We start from the raw sequence: 10449 nt of genomic DNA, 5'->3' as shown, positions 1-10449 counted from the left end.
GCCTACCACTGTGTGGTGTTTGTTACAGCAGCCCTGGAAATCCAAGACATGAACAAAGTTTCTGAATTAGATCTTATCCAAGAATAAGGGCTGTCTTTCCACTTTTAAATCTACTTTTTTTTTTGGGGGGGGGGGATGTATATTTTGTTGGAAAACTTAAATACTCTTCAGACAGAACACATCTTCAATCTAGGCTCTTGTGTGGCCTACACAGAAAACTGAAGTTTTCTGGATTTGGGACAATGAGAGGGACAGCAAGGTGGACAAGTGCTTATTTTGCCACAAAGACATCTCACAAATGCTCTTCAGCCAGCTTATTAGCTTTGCCACTGTTTCTTCAATGGGTCCCACCTTTTAAAAGACCTGTTCTAGGAAATGGTCATGTTTGCCTGCCAAAATCTGCTGGAATCTTTTAATGGTCTCTTTTGGGGGTACCAGCTTCTCCATAGGACCTGTGAAGATCTCAGCAACATGGAATGGCTGAGAAAAGAAATGCTGTATTTTCCATGCATTGGACACGATGAACTTGTCTTCCTCAGAAAGTTCATCCATACCCAAGATTGCACTGATGTCCTGAAGGAATCTGTAGTCCTGTAGGATTTCTTGCACCCCATGGGCAACATCATAATGCTCACTGCCAACAAATGCTGGGATCCATGATGTGAGAGGTGGAGTCCAGAGGCTCCTCAGCTGGATAGATGTCCAGCTCATCAATAGTAAGGGACAGCACAGTGGTAGCATCCAAATGGGCAATGGTAGTGGCAGGGGCAGGGGCAGTCAAGCCATTAGCAGGCACGTAGATAGCCTGTACAGAGGTAATAGATCCCTTCTTGGTGGTAGTAATTCTTTCCTGAATGATACCTATGTCAGCGGCCAGTGTAGGCTGTTAAGCCAACAGCAGAGGGGATTCTGTCCAATAAGGCAGACACCTCTGAGCCTGCCTGGGTGAAGCAAAAGATGTTATCAATAAAGAGCAGTACATCTTGATCTTTTTGGACTCTAAAGTATTCAGCCACCATCAGTCCAGTCAGAGCTACACAGGCATGGACACCAGGTGGTTCATTCATTTGACTGTACACCAAGGCTACCTTGGAGTAGCATCTTTTAACTTGACAACATCAGACTCAATCATTTCACGGTACAAGTCATTGCCCTTCTGGGTCTTCTTACCAACTCTAGCAAACATGGAGTAACCACCATGGGCTTTGGCAACATTGCTGATTAAATCTATGATGAGAACTGTCTTACTGACTCCAGTATTACCAAATGGTCCAATTTTTCCACCCTCGGCATAGGGACCAGCAGATTCATGATCTTGATGCCAGTAATCAGAATTTCTTGTTTAACGCTCATCTCCATGAACTCAGGAGCCTCAGTGTCAATAGCAACAAATTGTTTGGTTTTGGTGGGTGCTTTCTCATCAACCGGTTCTCCAATGACGTTCACAAGGTCTCAGGACCAAAAGAAATTTTGATTGGTGCACCAGAATCCAGAACTTTCTGACCTCTAACCAAGCCTCTGGTAATATCCACAGCAGTGGTCCTCACTGTGCTCTCACCCAAATGCTGGGCCACCTCCCAAACCAGCCTGGTCTCCCTGCCTTGCACTTTCAGGGCATTTAGAATCAGTGGTAGACCCTCATCAAACTGGACGTCAACCGCTGCACTGATGATGGCCACGATGCACTCAATGGTGGTGCCTGCCTTTGGTGAAGGAGATGTTTATGCTGCATAGACTCTGGCAGGATGGAGTGGTGCTGGGGAGGTGTGTAGTGAAAGTTGGACTTGGGGCAGCGAGGCTGAAGGGCTGAGTCCCCTGCAAGGCCACTGAGGCCACATGACCCACAAGCCCCAGCGTGGCACAGTTCAAGTCAACTTTTGTGTCTTTCTGGAATGTGTTAAAATTTTCCTTATGCAAGTTTCCTGCATTTATTTTGAAGTTCCTTCAAGTATTTTATCGTTTTGGTGCTATTGTGAAAAGATGTTCTCTTCCTTATTTCTTCTAGCTGGTTATTATTTACAAATAAGGCTATTACTTTTCTATGACAATTTTGCATCCTATTTTCTTGAATTCTCTTTTTTATTGTATTCATTTTATCATTTGGGTCTTTTGTTTTTACCAGGTGAACTATTACATCATCTATGAATAGAATTGGTTATATTTCTTTACCAATTCTTATGCTTTTATTTGTGTTCTTTTACCTATTACATTGACTGATACTTGGAATCTTAGTAATAGTGAAAAGAGAAAGCATTCCTGGCTTCTTACTGATTTCTGTGGGAATGCCTCTAATATTTGTTTCCCTATTAAGTAAGGTGGTGGTTTATAATGGAAGTGTGTGTGAGCCTGTATGTGGGTGTTGATATATATTACCCTCTTAAGGAAGTATATATCACCTCCTGTTTTATTTGGATAATGAATTTTGTTCGATGTTTAGAATCTATTCAATTTATATTATTTTTCTATTTTAAACTCTATTAATATGGTAAATTATATTACTGGATTTCCTAATTTTATACTAATATTTCACTCCTGGAAAAAATTCTTAAAATGTGTTGGATTCTGCATAAGTGTGTGTGTGTGATATTGGATTAGAGTATTCATGCTGTTTTTTTATGCGATCATTATCAGATTTGGCTTTCAATGTTAAATTTTCTTCATAAAAATAATCTGGAAGTCTTTTTTTTTTTTCTGAAATTATTTATGTGACACTGGATTTCCAGTTTAGAAGTTTTGAAAGATTTCCCCTGTGAAAATATCTGGCCCTGGTCCTTTCATGGAGTAGTCCCTTGATAACTTTCTCTATGTCCTCTATGGAAATTAGTCTAAATTTTCTAATTTACTGGTTCTATTTTGGTAAATTGTATTTTCCTAGGAAATTATCCATTTCATCTAAGTCTTCTGTTTTATTTGTATAATATTATACAAAGCAATCTCAAGACTTTTTCTAAGTTTCTTTTGTTTCAGGGTTTGTTTTCCTACTGTCATTTCTTATTTGATATATTTGCCTGCCCCAGCTCCTTTTTTCTTCACTGAGAAGCTAGTGGTTGTATATTTTGTTGATATTTTTAATAGACCAGCATTTTGAGTTTTTCTCCTAATTTGTTTTCTACATCATTTAATGTATGCTTTTATCTTTATCTTTCTATTTCTTCTGCTTTCGTTTCCTTTGTTAAACGTCTCTTGCTTTTGCATTGGGCAGTTGACTCCTTTATCTCTACCATTTAATTTTTATTGATATAAATTTTTAAGACCTTGACTATCTTATTGAATAGAGCTTTAGTTGTATTTTATAAATAATGAAATTTTATCAGTTCTGCAATTATAGTTTATATTTTCCCTTTTATTCAAATGTTTTAAAGAAAGACTTTTTTATGTTTTCCAGGGAGAAGATCTTTGTGTTTTTGCTTTGTTATTTCTAGTCTTATTGCATCATTTTCATAGTACATTCTTTCATAGTAATCACGGTATACCTTACCCTACTCTAAGAACTTATTGAGTGTTTTGTGTGTGTGTGTCATCTAATACATGTTCAATTTTTGTGACTGTCCCACATGGCTGGAGAAAAGGTATATTCTCTATTATCAGGATATATAGTTTCCTATATAGTCATAAGATCTATGTTATTGATTTTATTGTTTAGCTTTTCCATGTACTCACTTATCTTTCTGTACACTTGACCTCTCTTTGACCTAAAATAGTGTGTTAAAATCTATTACTACTGTGTTTATTAGTCATTTCTCCCTGAACCTTTTATAGTTTCTGCTCTATGATGGTGATGGCTATGTTATTTGGGGTCTAGATATTTATAACTCTTCTATCTTAATTGTGACTTGTGGCCTTTAACATGACAGAGACTTTCTTCTTTTAGCTTGATTGAAACTATAGGTTGTTTGATATCAGGATCACAGTCCTGCTTTCTTAGTGTTTGCACTTACCAGGTATGCCTTTGCCTATCCTTTCATTTTCAGGCTTTGTGAATCACTTTATTTTAAGCTTGCCTCTCGTATACAGCTTAGAGATGAGTTCTGCTTTGTGAGTCAATCTGAAAACCTTTTCTCCTAATAGATGATTTTTATTTTTATTCATTTGGCAGATGTGTTTGGTGTCAAATGTATCATTTTATATTTATGGTGTTTATATTTCCATATGGTATATTTTCTCTATTTTTTAATTTTCGAAGGTACCATTCACCCTTATCCTATTCATTTTATTCTCTGATCTATAATTGAATCTATTCCATACATAAATCAAAGGACCATTAGTCCTTTGGGTAAAGTCTCCAGAGTCATCTCTTGGTTGGATGAATTTTTTTAAAATTTTATTGAGATATGTTCACAAATCATACAGTCCATCTAAAGTATACATTCAGTAGCTTTTGATATAATCATGGAGTTGTGCATTCATCACTGCAATCAATTTTAGACCATTTTCATTACTTCAGAAATTAAAAAACCCTACCTCTTAGCAGTCAATTCTTAATCCCTCTATCCTTCCATAGATGTACATACCACTAACCTAATTCCATCTCTATAAACATATTTATATTTACATTTTATCTAGAACTCACATCTGGCTTCTTTCACTTAGCATAATTTTTAAAATTTTACAAGTGATGGAAAAATATCAATATATTACTATTCACTACAGTCCATTTTTTGCTTTGAGTGTGTTTTTACCCATATACCACCCTACTATTAACATAGTATTAACGTAATATAATACATTTATTCTAATTCATGGGAAAATTTCTTTTAATTGTACTATTAACCACACTACTCATCCACAACAAGGTTCACTATGCTATACAGTCCCATGTTTCATCCTATGGCATTCTTTCTAGTGACATACATGACCCTAAACTTCCCCTTTCAACCATAATCACACTGACATATCAGTGCTGTTACACTCACTATAATGTGCTACCATTACTTCTATCCACTTCCAAATGTTTACAATCTACCTTATTACTACTTCTGCACATATTAAGCATTGGCTCTGCATTCTCTACCCTCATTCTATCTTCTGGTGACCTGTAGTTTAGCAATTAACTCCATGAATTTGCTCATTATATTTAGTTCATAAGAGTGAAATCATACAATATTTGTTTTTTGTGTGTGCATGGCTTTCTTTACTCAATATAATTTCCTCAAGGTTTATGCATGTTGTCATATGTTTCAAAACTTCATTTTTTCTTATAACTGAATAATATTCCATCATATATATGAACCAGAATTTGTTTATCCATTCATTGGTTAATGGACATCTGAGTTGTTTCCATCTTTGACAATTGTGAGTAATGCTGCTATGAACACTGGTGTGCAGATGCCCGTTCGTGTCCCAGTTCTCAGTTCTTTTTGGTATATACATAGATAGTAATGGTATTGCTGGGTCATATTGCAAGTCTATATTCAACTTCCTTAGGAAATAACAAACAGTTTTCCACAGTGGCTGTACCGTTCTACATTCCCCAAAACAGTGGATAAGCACTCCTATTTCTCCATATCCTTTCCAAAACTTGTTTTCTTTCTTTTTTTTTTTTTTAAATAGAGGCCATTCTAAGAGGAATAAAATGATATCATTGAAGTTTAGATTTGTATTTCCCTAGTAGTTAATGATGTTGAACATCATTTCATGTGGGTTTTTTTTTTTTTTTTTTTGCTATTTGTATTTCTTCACTGGAAAAATGTCTATTCAGGTTTTTTGCCCATTTTAAAATTGTTGGGTCATTTGTTTTTTATCATTATTATAGGATATCATTATATATATATCATGGATATTAAACCCTTACTGGATATTTGCAGATATTTTTTTCCCATTGAGTAGGTTGCCTTTTCATCCTTTTGACAAAGTCTTTTGAGGTACAAAAGTATTTAATTTTGAGGAAGTCCCATTTATATTTTCTTTCATTGTTCATGATATAGGTGTGAAGTCTAAGAATCCACTCCTACCAAATCTCAGAGGTGTTTTCCTACATTATCTTTAAGAGTTTTATGTTTAGGCCTTTTTGTTTAGGTCTTTGGTCCATTTTGAGTTGATTCTTTATAGGGAATGAGATAAGGGTCCTCTTTCATTCTTTTGGTTATGGATATCCAGTTCTCCCAGCCACTGTTTGTTGAAGAGGCTGTCTGTCTCAGTAAAGTGGACTTGGTAGGCTGGAGGATTGCACCCAGCATCCATGTGGAATCTAAGCCCCCTCTTGATATAGATGTGGAGTGGACACAACCATTCCAAGGTCCACAGGATGGAGGAATAGAGTATGGATTAGAGTGGACTTACTGATATCCTATTCATGAACTATTGTGATTAGTAATCGAAGAAAATGTGGCATTGGTGTGGAGAAAGTGGCCATGCTGGCTGCTGGGGGTAGGGAGTGGAAGGAAGAGATGAGATGTGGGGGTGTTTTGGGGACTTGGAGTTGTCCTGGGTGGTCTGCAGGGACAGTTACCGGACATTGTATGTTCTCCCATGGCCCACTGGATGGAACGTGAGAGTGTGTGGGCTATGATGTGGACCATTGACCATGAGATGCAGTGGTGCTCAGAGATGTAGTCACCAAATGCAATGAATGTCTCATGATGATGGAGGAGATTGTTGCCATGGGGGGAGGAGTGGGGTGAGGGGGGTGGGGTGTATATGGAGACCTCATATTTTTTGAATGTAATATTAAAAAAATAAATAAAGACAAAAAATACCAAAAAAAATCAGTTGAGCGTTTTAGAGTAATGAAAATGTTCTAAAATTGACTGAGGTGATGACACCACAATTCTGTTAAAAATGAGGGCAACTAAATATACAGTTTGAATGGATTGTACAAAATATGAATCTGTATAATATAGGAAATCCAGTGCTGGAAGATGGTCTGTAGTTAAGAGGACCAATATGAGAAAGTTCTCTCATGAACAATAACAAAAATATAGTACTAATACAGGGTGCTAATATTTGGGTGTGTTGGGGGGAAGAGTACACCAAATGTATGATATGAGCTGTAGTTAGTAGTAATATTTTGACAATGCTTTTTCTTAGTTTGTAACAAATATTTTACAACAATGCCAGGTGTTGTGGTGGGGTGATATATGGGAGACTCATATGATGATGTGCTTGTTTGTTTTATAAATTTATACATTTTACTATACACTTATTTTTTATGGATGTTCCTGTATGAATGATATATGTCAGTAAAATTTTATTTAAAAAATCAATTGACCATAGAGGTGAGGTTCTATTTCTGAACTTTCAATTTGTCTAGATTTTTGCCAATACCATACTGTTTTGACCATTGTAGCTTTGTATGATTTAAGGTCAGGAAGCGTGAGTCCTCCAACTTTGATCTTCTTCATAAGGATGTTTCTAGCTATTCAGGACAGGACACCTTTCCTTCCAAATAAATTTGGCAATTGATATTTCTATTTCTGTAAAGTTGACTTTTGGAATTGTGATTGGGATTGCACTGAATCTGTAAATCAATTTGGAGAGACTTGACATCTTCATGATATTTAGTCTTCCAGTCCATGAACATGGAATGTCCTTCCATTTGTTTAGGTCTTCTTGATTTCTTTCAGTAGTGTTACATAGTTTTCAGAGTAAAGGTTTTTTACATCCTTGGTTAAAATAATTCCTAAGTATTTGATTCTTTTTGTTGCTATTGTAAATGGAATTTTTCCCTTGATTTCTTCCTCAGATTGTTCATTACTTAGTATTTAAAAAAATACTGATTTTTGCATGTTGATCTTATGTCCTGGCACTTTGTCGAACTCATTTATTAGCTCTAGTAGATTTGTCATAGATATTTTAATTTTCTAAATATAGAATCTTGGAATCTGTGAATAGTGAGAGCTTTACTTCTTTTCAGTTCGGATGCCTTTTATTTCTTTTTCTTGCATAATTGCTCTAGCTAGGACTTCTAGCACAATGTTGAATAACAATGGTGACAGTGGACATCCTTGTCTTTTTTTTATCTTAAAGGGAACACTTTTAGCGTCTTTGCATTGAATACAATGCTGGGTGTGGTTTTTCATATATGCCCTTTATCATGTTGAGGAAATTTCCTTTTGTTCCTATCTTTTGAAGCATTTTTTATCAAGAATGGATGCTGGATTTTGTCAAGTCCCCTTTCTGTATCAATTGAGATGATCATGTGGGGTTTTTTCTTCAATTTGTTAATGTGGTATATTAATTGATTTTCTTGTTTTGAACCCCATTGAATACCAGGAATATAACCTACTTGTTCATGGTGTATAATTCTTTTAATAAGCTGTTGGATTTGATTTGCAAGTATTTTGTTGAGAATTTTTGCATCTATATTAATTAGGAGCTTGTTCTGTAGTTTTCTATTCCTATGGTATCTTTATTTGGCTTTAATATTTTGGTGATGTTGGCTTCATAAAAAGAGTTAGGAACTTTGCTCTACTTTTCAGTTTTTTGGAAGAATTTGAGCAGGCTTATTATTCTTCTCAAAATGTTTGGTAGAATTTACCTGTGCAGCCAAGTATTTTCTTTTTTGGGAGATTTTTGATGACTGATTCAATATCCTTACATCTGACTGGTTTTTGAAGTCTTGTATTCTATTTTCATTGTAAGTTCTTTGTACATTTCTAGGAATTTGTTCATTTCATCTAGGATGTCTAATTTTTTTTGGCATGTAGTTTTTCCATAATAACTTCTTATCCTTTTTATTTCTGTGGTGTTAATAGTAATGACCCACGCTTTCATTATTTGTTTTATTTATTTGCATCTTCTCTCTCTTTTTCTTTTTTAGTCAAGCTAAGGGTTTGTCAATTTTAAAAAAATTAATTTATTGAAATATATCACCACACACAAACATACATAAACAATAAGTGTATAGTAATAGTTGTGAACTTACAAAACAAACATATATAACATCATACAGGACTCTTCATAATTCTACCACCAACACCTTACATTGTTGTTAAACCTTTTTAACTAATGATTAAAGAGCATTGTCAAAATATTACTTCTAACCAAAGTATTTTCCCCAACCCTCCCTATTATTATTATCTCTATTTCATTTATATATGAACATACATGAACAATTAAGTGTATAGTAAAATTTGTGAACTTACAAAGCAAACATGCATAACATCATACAGGGGTCCCATACATCAACCCTCCACCAACACCTTGCATTGTCGTGAGATATTTGTTACAAATTATGAAAGAATATTTTCAAAATCTTACTACTAATTATTGTCCTTATCTTACATTTGGTGTGGTTTCCCCCCAACACACCTTATTATTATTTCTTGAATATATTTTTTATGACAGAAGTTGTAAACTTATAAAACAATCATGCACATGTGCAGAATTTCCAAGCAACACCCCTCTATCAATACACTACACTGTGGTGAAACATTTGTTACAGATAAGATAATATCATCTGATTGTTACCATGTCCATAGTATACATTTGGCTCACATTTTCCATACTGCCTCATTATCAACACAGTACACCTTTGGCATAGATGCAAGGATATTATATTATTATTGCTAACCACAGTCCATAGGTCACTCCAGCTGTATTTTTCCCTGTGCATTCCCAACACCTTGCAGTAGTGATGTACAATTGCTCTAGCTCACAAAGGACACTCTTGCATCTGTACCATCAACCACAATTCTCAGCCACCTCTTGGTTCACTGTGCTATTCAGTTCCTAAATTATTCTCTAGCAGTCTGTCAATTGGCATTTACATCCCTAGACTATCGTTTTCAGCCACATCCCTATTTATAAACTAGCTATTACTATTTATACCATCCTTTCTATACATTTCCACGCCTTTACAGTAAAGCTAATTAAAACTTCTACATACATTAAACATCAATAGTCCCTCTCAGTCCTTCTCTTATCTTCATTAAGAATCCACCACCTACCACCAGGTCTTGAAGATATTTTCCCACAATTTCTTCTAGAAGTTTTATGGGTTTTGCTTTTATTTTTAGGTTTTTGATCCATTTTGAGTTGATTTCTGGATAAGGTGTGAGATAGAGGTCCTCTTTCCTTCTTTTGGCTATAGATATCCAGTTCTTTCAGCACCATTTTGCTGGATGGACTATTCTGCCTGAGCTGTGTGGGTTTGACAGGCTAGTCAAAAGTCACTTGACCATACCTTAGTGGGTCTGTTTCTGAGCCATCAATTTGGTTCCATTGGTCTATGTATCTGTCTTAATGCCAGTACCATGCTGTTTTTACCACTATAGCTTGGTAGTATGATTTAAAGTACAGAGATGAGGGTTCACTTTTCCTTTTATGATGTTTCTGGCTATTTGGGACCACTTACTCTTCCAAATAAATTTGCTAATTGTGTTTTCAATTTTTTAAAAAATGCTGGTGGAATTTTTATCAGGGTTGCATTGAATCTGTATATCAATTTAAATAGAATTGATATCTTAATATTTAGTGTTTCAATCCATGAGCATGGAATGTTCTTTCAGT

General features: G+C 35.3%; 1 pseudogene; it reads right to left on the bottom strand.

Moving 5' to 3' along the window:
• Window positions 1-292: 292 nt before the first annotated feature.
• LOC101422910 (ATP synthase subunit beta, mitochondrial pseudogene) overlaps window positions 293-10449 on the bottom strand; it is a 100279-nt pseudogene continuing 90122 nt past the window's right edge.

Source organism: Dasypus novemcinctus, chromosome 2 (genome assembly GCF_030445035.2).
Source record: "Dasypus novemcinctus isolate mDasNov1 chromosome 2, mDasNov1.1.hap2, whole genome shotgun sequence".
NCBI classification, from domain to species: Eukaryota; Metazoa; Chordata; class Mammalia; order Cingulata; family Dasypodidae; genus Dasypus; species Dasypus novemcinctus.
Note: the sequence above shows the minus strand (reverse complement) of the source record. Positions and strands in the feature narration are given on the sequence as shown.